The 12,565-nt window shown below is 32.8% G+C and overlaps 1 protein-coding gene and 1 non-coding gene across 2 annotated transcripts in view; one reads left to right on the top strand and one right to left on the bottom strand.

The window, feature by feature from the left end:
- The window catches only part of LOC118195683 (semaphorin-2A-like), a 625,034-nt gene that overhangs the window by 336,353 nt on the left and 276,116 nt on the right, over positions 1 to 12,565 (bottom strand). The gene's annotated exons all lie outside the window — the stretch shown is intronic.
- Positions 302 to 375, top strand: TRNAI-GAU (transfer RNA isoleucine (anticodon GAU)). The gene has a single exon. It is a non-coding gene; the product is annotated as a tRNA-Ile (tRNA).

Raw genomic sequence — 12,565 nt, forward strand, 5'->3', positions numbered from 1 at the left:
GCTATGAGATAAAAGGGTGGAACCCCCACAAGCGAATCGAGAGCTTCAGGTCCTTCCTTTAGCCTGGTGTTTAAAATGTTACATACAGAAGTTGAAACGTTAAATAATAGAGTAGACAGAGAATGGTTAGAAAACAGAAACAAAGTAATACCAGTTAGTTTACTAATAATGAGTTAAGAAATAATTTGTTTATATGAATCCTCTCACACTCACCAGATTTGAAAATTATTACTTCTTGTGGTAGTTATTACATAAATTCTAGTAAAAAGGTTATAAGGTATTTTTCCCACTTTCCCAGCGTGCCTTCGTAGTGTAGTGGTTCTGCATGCTGGGCCGATATTCCAGAGGCCCGTGGTTCGATTCCCGGCGAAGGCGTTTGCGCATTTTACATCTCTTCTGCTTCAAAAATACTAATGGCTCTGCAAGGTACATTCACATTCAAATTCGCACATTTTTTCTTATATCAATCCATAAACAATCGTCTGAAATCTATTAACCGACAATATCCTAAGGCACATAAAAAGTAAAATATGAGGATACATTCGAAACGCAATTTTTACATAGTTACACCATAAAAAAAAAGAAGTGCTTATTGAAAAAAATGAATTGGTTCACATAAAATACTAAGCATATCCTATTTACGTTTAAAAGCAATTTAATAAAATGTTGATACTTTCGAGTGAAAACCCTTTATACATTGAAAGAAAGAAATTTCCAAACTTAAAGAAGAACTCGATAGCAAAGTAAGCATAGCTTATTTCCATAAAATTCAGTAAATGTTTGCTCAGTATGAATTTATAATGATTAATATACTTGCCGAATATGGGGAAGTTTGCCGTTTCGGTTGCTTATCAGTTTGTTGAAAAACAAATAGTTCATTTATTCTGTTTCTAAAGACACAATATGTGTGACTATAATAGGTTTTCTTTAATAATTAACTAAATATATCAGATAAAATGAGAATGGCATATACAAACCTTTAGGATTTGTTTTTAATTTTAAATTATAGAATATTTATGTCTGTTTTTTCCATATGCAATAAATATGTGAACTTTTAAATCTTACTTACAAACTTTAATTAGCAAAAGAAATTTACAGATCAAGAAGTTAGGTTAGAAGGTTAGAATATCGGGATAGCAGTGAACGAATAAACTGCTATCCAGATATTCTAACCTTCTAACAATCAAATAATTCTGAATAGAGGATTCTGATGATATATAACTCTCTGAAGAGTTATTGCTATATTTTCCAACTAAAGTACTCTGAATATATTGATCTCGGATTTTGATAAATTTAAAGAGATTTAACCGAAGTAATTTAAAAAATAATGAGCTTCATTTATTAATATTTTCAATGAATTCTTTTACTGAACATTTCATGAAATATTCATCTTTCGAATGTTTTTAATTTTAAAATTGGATGTCATCCAGGACAAAATTCACTAGACATTATTTTACCTTTAAACTGCTTTTTAGATTCATTTTCTTTTCCTTGAAATATTGTTGTTCATCACTGGCACTTCAACTACACGATATTATGGGAGATAGTAAGTTATAAATATAAGTTAATTTCGTTTCTCATAACGAATCACAAAACTTAAAATTTGGCAAAGAATATTATTATTTTCAAATTAAAATTTTAACATTTAATTTAACTGCAGATATTTTCTTTCCTTCTCAACATCATTTGCTCTGAGATAAAAAGACTAAATTAAGATGAACAGTAGGAAGCCAACTCCGGAAAATGAATGTCTCTAATACCAGCAATGAACTGAATAAGAGAGTTGATTAGGAAAGAGAAATCTAACGAACATAAGCTTCAGATCAAGCTAACTCTAGTTTGCACTCAGCCATTTTTAAACTAACTATGCCCGATGACTAAATTGCAATGGACACACTGAATTCTACTGAAAAGAAGATTCTTTGGGGTAAAAATAACCCACAGAATGTTTGATAAATCTGTGCGATTGCCATTATTGTCCGCAAAACTTGTGTTCTAGTTTTACATTCATGGTGACTTTCATTACCTCCTTGATTAGCCGGTCAGTGTTTTTAAGGCCCAATTATATATGCATGTAAAACATAGCAAACGAAAACACATGCGGGAAAACAATCTGCTCCGCACTTGGAAACAGAATTCTAGCAGAAATTAACCCTGTTAAGCGTGAGTGTTCTTAACCATTGTTGAGTGACCTAGTGGACTTTACGAAAGTGAAGTATGAGATTACTTACTTTACACAATGAATTTCTTGGAATGTACCATTAGATACAAATTAGCTGTACCATTAGATACAAATTAGCTGTACACTATGTCAATTTAAGGATATTATTAAATTATGATCTGGTTATGATTGATTAAATATTTTAGAAAGTATTTTCTCCGTCCTTCCAGAATGCTTGTCGCGTATTCGAGAGGTCCAGGCTCGAGGCCGGTGAGGGAACTGCTCCTTTTTCATATCTCGAACTTGAAAAAAACCATAATGAACTCTACAGTGGCACCCGAACTAAAAGGTTGTGGACAATAATTCGTCGCCAAGAGGATTTGTCGATTGAGTCCCCTAATCCCCAGTTTATCTTCTCTCTCCTTCCAGCATGCCTTCATTGGTGTACTGGTAGCACACTCGACGCATATTTAAGAGGTCCAGATTCCAGTCCCGGCGATGGCAACTGCTCATTTTTCACGTCTCCAGCTTCAAAAAACCTAATGGGTCCAAACTTATATTACATTCCACAAAAAAAAAAAAAAAAAAAAAAAAAAAAAAAAAAAGTCGCATTTAAGACATTTGTATAATACACATGGTTCACTTTTGTATATATTAGTTTTTAGCCCAAACGGAGCGTTCGTCCAGGTGGGCTATTAGTCTCGATACGGGATTTTTCGGGCCACTACAAATGGCATGTTACTTTTCAAATTGTTCCCACCAAATATTATCAATCTGCATCATATTTAAAGAAATTAAATAATGAAGAATTTGCACGAATGTACAAATATTTTTCGCAATGAGAAAAATCGACCGTGCTTAGAGCCATTAAATTTTGAATAACGTAGTCCTCCACTTGAGCATGTGCACCTGGCAGGTCGAATTATGAATTTCGAATTGGTTTTATTATATATTTCAAAGTTTGTAAAATTTTAAAGAATTTTTGATTAACAAACACAAAAATTTGAAAGCGAGCAGTGGCAACACTGTAAGGAGCAAAACTTTTTTACCTACAGCGCGCAAGACGGTCCATGAAAAAATCTAAAAATATGCTTATTTTTAAATATCAGGTGACTTTAATATTGAATTGAAGCTTAATAAATAAAGTTAAAAAATAAAATGTTAATAATGTTAATAATATATTGTGATGCTTAATAAATAAAGTTAACAAATAAAATGTTAATAATAAAAAGACAAAATATATTTTTTCTAGCCAGCTTACAACGAAAAGTTCACACTGATACGACGAATTAAGAAAAGAGTGAATAACATATAAAAATATATGCCAAGACTTAACGTTGCATCGGGAATTCGAAATAAAAAAATTGTGATTTTGCTGTATATGGCGAAGTGTGAAGAACCTACACTAAATAGCTTAATAATGGAGCTAAAATGGCAAAACAAATGATTTAGTAGGAGTGAGACAGCAATAAGGTAAAAAGCTTTCAGGGCGATCGTTAAAAATCTGGAACCTTTGAGATTTTTAAAAATTTTTAATTTTATTTATTTATATTTTTATTTTTTAAATAAGAAATGTTAGAAATTTCTTATATTTCCGACAAACGAAGACACTCTCCAAAAATTCCACAGACAAAAATTCAGACAAACGAAGACACTATTTATTAAACTATTTATTAAAAGCGTTTACTATATGGATACACTACGAAAATCTAAAATTTAGAAAAAGAGAGAAAATTTAGGAGTTGTAAATGGGAAAGAGCGAATTTTGCTTATAGACTGAATATTTACATTTCAATATACGAAACAAAGCATAAATGCACAAAATTAAGACAGTTTTGTCACAATATTAGGGAAAGCAAGGCAAGAGTTAATTTTTTTTTAAGTTTCCAAAAGAATTTGAAAAAAAAAAAAATACAACTTCAGTTAAGAAGAATTAATAATTACAATATGTAATAAATAATTAAAACTTTATGCAATAAACAATATGAAATAAATAATTCATGCTTCTAAAAACTATTAAAAAAGTTATACAAAAGACCATTTACAAAAAAAAAAAAAAAAAAAAAAAAAATCGAACAATATATAGTAGCGTGTACATATAAATATAAATAAGAGTCCCATCAGAAAGATGGTGCCTTTTTGATTAAACACACTACAAATGGAAACTGGAAAATACCACATGGACGATTGTTGCCTGGAGCTACCATTCTCGGAATTCTGGAGAAGGGGAAGGGGTAGTCGATGTTGCCGAAGTGAGGGGTTGAATAATACGGAAATAAAGGGTTTGAGGGTGGGTTGAAGGAAATGCATCTAAGCCAGTTTTCAAAGGCGTTTGGAAAGTTTTCTGAATGCAGCTTGAGATCTTAGACTGAGAGGACGAGTCTTTGTAACGAAGTATTTCGCAAAAGGCTCGATAACTGTTAACGTCTTCAGAAAATCTTGCCGAAATGTTTTAATTAAATGCGCTTTGCTGATCAGTTGGAGGAAGACGGGGCTTACACATTGTCCCCTCTGTTTTAATTAGCGGATTTCATGAAAAGGACCGCTTAAATGCTGGTGCGAGCGGAAAGACTTGTGACGCTGTACAACAGAGTTTATGCAAACTGCCTCATTTACAAAAATCAGGAATTAGTAGAAAAAATATTTTGAAGCATTTCACGATAGCTAACACATTTCCAATCACAGAAAAGATCGCAAATATTATTTAAAATCGAAGTTATGTATACGAGTCGCTATTTAATTGCAATAAAGAATCAAAATCAACATGCTATAGAAGGAATAGGAGGAATCGTCGAGGACTTTTAAGGATATTAGTTAATACCTTTGTCGTAGATACAGAAGCCATTAAAATGTTCGTGTTATTGGGAGTATCTCGCCTGCTTGACAGTAACATCAGGTCAAGTCTACGAATTTTATCGAATAGGAAGGAAGGGTTACTCCTTTTGTTAGTTTAGCCTTAGAAGTGACAGTAAGAATTTGTCCAGCTTCATCCAAACTACAAAAGATTCAACTAGTATTTCTGAATGCTCGACAACACACGTGATTATTTCAACTATTAATTTGAAAAAAAAATTGTTGAATGTAGAAGCGACAAAGAACTTACATTTACGGAAATTTACTTAGAAATAATCATATATTTTTTATAGAAATTTTGTTTGCTAGTAATAAATATAAAAAAATAAGATAAGCAAAAACATATATTTATTTTGATTAAAAGTTATCAGATACAAGTACTGATTTCATTAACATCTAAAAATAACTAATTGGCGTAAAATTACTTCTAAAAATAACTTTTAGAATACATCTTTTTACCTCGCTGATTTGCACTTAAGCAGCGAACTAAAAAGAGTAAAAATTAAAAACTAATAACCTCTCCACTCTAAATTTAATTTTTTCGAAAAGTTAAAGGGACTGCTTCTATAATATTTTGCAATGGGAAAGATAATTACTTCATCGCTGAACCATTTTTATTGAAAATTAAAGGAAAATGTTCCAAGTTTTTTTATTTTACGCTTCCTACACATAAAAACAAAATTTCTTTTTTCAATAAATACATAATTAATTCTTTTTCCCTATTCAATTTCCAAAGTTGGAGATATCATTTAGAAAAATGAAGCTAATATCTCCGGATAATATTACATTTTATCTCTAGATTTTTAGATTTTCTAACCTCAGAAGTTTCTATCTTCCTTTATTTCACTCGAGGAAGGGGGGAGAAACTCCGAGATGAGTGAAAAATGCAGAGCCGTAGGTAGGATTTTCAGCGCCCGAGGACAGCTGAAGATTTTGCGCCTCTTCTATGTGCCGAGAATGGAAAAGATTTCATTCTAAAATTTCGTAACATCAAATTGGCGCCCCCTGGCTGACAGATGCCCTTTCTTGCCCCAGCCTAGCTACGCCATTGGAAAAATGGTACCAAAAAATATGTTTATCAATTATAGCAAAGGTAATTTTTCATAAAAGTATCAATCGGGTATATCATAAATTAAATATATTTAAAATTACATTTCTTAAATATTATTTTCATAAAATAGAATAAGATTTTAACGTGTATTTTATCAGCTATTATAACGTGTGTATGTTTTCAAACGTTTAATTTTGTTAAGCAACCACAGATTGATTAAATCCTAAAGACAAATTAAAAACATTATGTTTTTCAGAATGGCAATATCTGCTAAGTCACGTGAATGATAAATGCATGTTAATGCAAACAGGTAACATAGCAATCCAGATATTTTGGAAGTCTATTAGAGTGTTTTTGATGCGAACGGAAAGCAAACTTCATTTTGTAAATGATGCTAGAAAACGCTTTCGGTAAGAAACTTGTTTTAATTACCATTTATTATTATAATGCTATCTAGCAGCAAGTAAATTAACAGCAAAATATGCGGATTAGAATGGTTAAATTAGCCCCAATAAATCTTTTCAGTTAGCTTTTAGATTACCGAATATCGCAATCAAGACCATATTAACATTTTCAAAAGATAGAACATAATCTCAAATAAGAACATAATACGAAACATATTTCTGATTATCACTAATAAAATTTTTTCAATGAGAAATGTAACAATAATAATACAGATCTCAGAACAATCATCGATGTGTTTCAGTGTATGATATATGAAACCGAAGCCTCGCAATGATTGTGTTTACTAGTTGAGAAATGAAACGATAAGAATGATTTTCTTTCGTTTCGAAGGATACAAGAAAGCCTGAACACATGCGAATATGTATAGAAAGTCACATCTCTTCGCAATGGCGAGAATTAATTGTTCGAAACGTAATATTAATTACCCTTTTCCGTGTGACACATTTCTTTGAGACGAAAGGGAGAATAAAGAAACATTCTTTTATTTTCCGGTGACGAAAATTCTATTTTCTAAAAGAGAACAAAGCTAAATTGAGACAAAAGAGAAGAATGAAGAAAAAAGAAGATATTCGTCTCACAGAAACAAAACTTTTACAACACGATGCACTAATTACAACTTCATTTTCTCCACTGTTGCCATCTTACCTTTTCTTTAATTCAGTTCCTCCAAATCATCGCCATTAAACCTTTCCTTTCAAAATCAAAAAGAAGCTCCCGAGATTCCGTCTAAGAGTTGCCATGGAAACGCAGGGACGGAGGAATCTGACGGGAGAAGCAAACTGCAGCTTCACGACATGGCAGGAGAAGGAGCTATTTTGCCAAACTCCGCTGTGCAAGTTTATATTAAAAGGATCGTTATAATAGGTCCTTTGAAAAGACTTGACGAATAGTTGGAAAGCGAAGCAACTATTTGTTACTAATCTCTTCACGATCGGCAGCTTCATTTTGTTTTTGCATTCAGGTGGTAAATTAAAATGCTCTCGCAGAAGAGTTTAAAGGCAGTGAATGCAGACATCTATGCACATTTGAAGTCTTAGGGCTTTTAATGTGATATGAGATTCGTTTACTTCCTTTATATGTATATAGTCTGTTAACTTTTCAATTAACTTTAGCAGTTCCTCGCAATCGAAGACAATGAATTTATTGGTTCACAAAACATGCAATTTCCTCGCTGTCTTTATTGGATAATAATGCAACACACAAAATAAAAATAATATATATCGACGCAAACACAAATTTATAACGCTTTTAGCATTGCATAGAGTGATTTTTATCTTTTGACACTCTATATTTGACAGCATCGTTGTGCATTTAATTTATGTTTCAGCTAGCCAAATTAATTTTTGAAAATGACAGTATTCCGTTCATTTATTTATTAAAAATATATATAACTCTATAAAGTGATTCGCCTTCCTTCCCTGTGCGTCACTCCACTGAGCGCCGTGGAAGCCCAGAAAAATTTAGAACTGAAAATTTTGAAATTGTAAATTCAACCTTATAAGGTATTTCTTCCGCCTTCTTAGTATGTCTTCGTGGTAAAATGGACAGCGTACTCGACGCGTATTCGAGAGGTCCGTGGTTCGAGTCCTGGCGAGTGCCTTGCTCATCTTTCATCTCTTCTGCTTTAAAAAAATACCTAATGTCTCTACAGTGGCTCCCAAACTAAAAAAGATAGTGGATGATGATTTTCCACCACCCTTTACTTGGCGACTGGGTCCCCTAATCCCCAGTCGCCCTTTAAAAGTGGGGGTATATAAGGTATTTCTCCCGCTTTTTCGTAGCATGCCTTCAATGTTATAGTAATGTAACATGATGCCAAACGTTTAAATATTTAAGTTGTGGTGCCGTGACCAGGATGTTGTAATGTGTATGTTAACAGCAACAAATGTACAGAAAAATACGAAAACGGGTGCAAAACACATTATATACACTGGGCGCGTATAGAGAAGTCCATGATTCGAGTCCGAGTTTGCTGACCACTACACCACAAAGGCATGCTAAGAAGGCGGGAGAAATACCTTATAAAGTCTCACTTTTAAATATGTTATTTTAATCTTTATAGAGTATATATATATATATATTCACTTTTAAATATGTTATTTTAATCTTTATAGAATATATATATATATAATTGCTTACAGTCTGAGTGCTTATTTAAATTAAGATTCAGTCTCAATCTTTTTGAAGTCCTTTTTATGCATTAAATGTTAATAAATCTCATAACTGGAACAATTTCAAAACTTTTGTTAAAATAATAATAACTAGAAAATTACGACACCTAAAAACTTACGAAAGAATGATGTTACGGAATCTTATTAAATCATAAATAGTTACCTACCGTTCAGTAATTTAGAAGTTTTCAAGCGGAGGAAAGTTTAGAATTTCCTAACTACATTCAGTTCACATGATACGAACATTCTTTAATTCAGTTCCTCCAAATCATCGCCAGTTCAGTTAACATTCACTTCACATGAAAACGAAAAGAATTACTTCCTAATCTAACCAAAAAAGGGGAGGCAAAATGAAAGCTAAATTTAATACGGGAAAATGCTCTAGATATTTCATAACTGAGGAATTCCCGTTTGGATTCGAGATGGAACGAACTTCCCTTAATTAAATATCCAAAAAGTGAAGAATGATTTCAAATTCAAAAATTTTCTTTGAATGCAAAACTAGCAACTTTATTTCGCTAAAATACCAAGAAAAATGGAATACTTCACTAACTTCTGGATGGGCAGAAAAATGGAGTTCTGGATGAGCAGAAGAATGGAGAAATTTACGCAAATTAAATACCAGGAGATGTAAAATAATCCCTTTGATTTTAGCAGAGGGAGCAAAGTTATGAAAATTTTTGCAATTTAAACATCGGAGGATATAATATCTGTAACCGTTTGAGTCTGAAACGTGTTAGGAATGTTTATTCTGCCAAGAATTTCTGCATAACACAAGCGAGAAATTTAATTAGATTAACAATAACAGGAGAAAGATTTTTGTATTTAGAATCTCTACTGAATAAAAAGTAAAGCAGTATTTTATTCAAGTATCCTGAAATAAAAAATATATTTAATTATCATACTTCATACACACTTTAAAGATATTGCACATGTGCATCATATTTCAGAATAACATACGGTTTGCCAATTATTAAGCACTTCTTACTGGAAGAAGGTTATTTTGGATTTCCTTCGTAGTAGATTAATTTTACCCTGATATTAGTATTACGTAATTTAACATATAGGCTTTGCTGTAACCCAGCATGTTTAAATGATACATATTTAAAATGTTCAAACTAATACTTGCATTTCTTGTCTATGCAATTTATAAAGTATAATAAATTAAAATACAAGTGGAATCAAGGCAGATAGTTCTTGCTTTTGAGTCATTGAAATTGCGTTTATTTTGAAATTGAGAACTCAATGCATGTGCCAATGGAGATATGCGTGGGATTTTTTATTGTCTGTAACAAAGGAAATTTAAAATAGACAGAAAATATCATATTTCTTATAATACAGGGCTGATGGTAACAAGATGTCCAACTTATTACTTTAGGAATTCGAATTCTTTTAGAAGAATAATGAATGCCCCCCCCCTCAAAAAATAAAATTAATCCCCCCCCCAAAAAAAAACGCAGATCAATTCATTAGCAAAACGTAAAATCTCTAATTTATCTTTTGAAATTAATCATTCTATAATTGCCTAAAAATGGACGATTACGTATTTTTCAATAATTTACAAATATTTTTAGTAGTATATAAAACTGATATAAAGCCAGGAAAATTTCTTATTGTAATTAAAAATATTTCGATAAAACTGGTACAGAACTATATACAATTAGTACAGAATTCTTTGCCTTTTTTAATAATTCAGAGTTTTAAAATTATTGAGCAAAATTTGTTATATATGGTTTTTGTGGCTAATGTTCATTGACTTACAGGAGATCCCACCCTTTTTTATATGTATCTGAAAATATATGTAACAATATTTCGGAAAATTTGGTTAAGAGATAAATCTTTCCTAAACTTCATTTCTCTTACTACCGCATTTGCTACTTTCCTTCGTAATTTTATTAAAATAACGTTATTAAGAAACCAATGCACAGCCCTTCTTCTAAATCACTATTTGTTTACAGCCCCGAACAGAATGAATCTAGTATGCATATCGAAAATCATCATCTTCGACAACTAATTTTGCAAGATCAACCCCTCTACAGAACACTCAAATCGTCTGAAACAATATGAGATCGTCTGAGAAAGTTCATTGTACACATTATTACTGTCTTCAGTGAAACTGTATGTATGATACTTATGTTTATAAACATAACTAGATGAAAGCAGTTATTCATACAACAGTCCATCAATAATCTTATTGCTGTGTAAAATAAAAATATCAAGGCAGAAAATGTAGAAGAGAGGTCTAGCCCACTTAGCCATTGAAGTTGTCTATCAAGCTTCAAATTTTACAGGCCCACCAGCGGCTGAGCGGTGAAGTCGCTGAACACTGGTAGTTCGGTCCGAGGCTGGAATTCCGTGAACGTTCGAGGCGTTTTTGAGATTTTCGTGTGTAAACTACGAGCCAGTTTCCTTTAGAAAATCTTTCGCGAAGGCACCCCTCCGTTTAGGCAGATAGCCCTCGAGTGCTTTGCCATAATCATAAATGAAATAAATAAACATGAAAGTCTAGATGGTTTTGGTTTGGTTTGGTTTATTAAATTACGGCAAAGCACTCGAGGGCTATCTGCCTTAAGGGAGGGATGCCTTCGTGGAGGACTTTCTAAGGGAAACTGGCTCGTATACACGTTACACATGGGGAAAACCACGAAAACACCCATGCAGCCAGCCCGTTCGCGGGATTCGAACCTCGGACCGAACTACCAGTGTTCAGCGACGTTACCGCTCGGCCGCTGGTGGGCGCCATCAAAGTCTAGAACCATTACGCCTAAACAAAGAAGACTGGATTGAAGTATATCTTTTTAAAATGTTAAAGAGAACGCATGGTGCTGGAGCAGATATCCATAACGAGCTTTTTAGTTTCTTCTTACCATTGGACCCTCTTACTACTGCATCTGATGGGGAAATCAAAGCTATTGCTGTGGCTATTCAACAACTGTCGACTGGTATCCATTCTTTTGTAAAGACAGTCCTATTGTCAGATTCCAAAAGTGTGCTTCAAGCCATTCTGAATAGTTCAAGCCATTCTGAATCAAAATGGTTCTCAAAGAATCCTGGACTGTAGGCCTTTGCTTAAGGCAATGGCACACAGAATTTCTTTCCAATGGATTCTAGCTCACTGTGGAATTATGGGAAACGAAAAAGCTAATACATTGGCTTAAGAAAGGAACTTTGATAATGCAATGCATTAACCGAGTGCTTTCTTTTCATACGACTAAACTGTTTGTTAGCCAGACTCGTAAAAAATTTTAAGCAGGATACGATTCAACGTGCTATGGATAAGCGATGGAGGATTCTGGGGAAATAGACAACTTTCATTACCAGTTTTCCAAGAAAGACGGCCGTAGCTCTATTTAGACGTCTGACAGAACATGAGAGTTTGCGAGACCACCTCTAAAGAACTGGAGTGGTGGATTTCCAAAACCGTATTTTGTGTGACTCCCTCCAATCAGAATATGATTTTTAAAAATTTAAAATATTTGTATTGCACTTTCTCGGTATGAGGGCATTCTTAAAAAGCACAGGAGAGCCCATAAACTAAAGGCTTACGCGCTAATGTTTGGCATTTGTAAAATAAATAAAATAAAAGTATGTTTCCAAATATCGAACTGAAAGATACTTTAAAAATTTTCTTGAAAAGGAGATTGTTAAGAAACTGATACAAAATGTTCTAAAATAGGAAACAGAATTTGTTCGTTCCAAAATAGGAACATGGATATTGATAGCTCATAGCTACCTCTGCCTGAGTATTTCTAACTTGTTTAATATTGTCAGTTTTAAGCACAATATAATTTTTAACCATTTTAAAAGCATATATTTCTAACAAGTATCAGCTTTATATTTTACGTACAGCTACAATCCGAAAGC

This window comes from Stegodyphus dumicola, chromosome 10 (genome assembly GCF_044657685.1).
Source record: "Stegodyphus dumicola isolate Sdum_Otavi_A_Nest chromosome 10, ASM4465768v1".
Taxonomy (NCBI): domain Eukaryota; kingdom Metazoa; phylum Arthropoda; class Arachnida; order Araneae; family Eresidae; genus Stegodyphus; species Stegodyphus dumicola.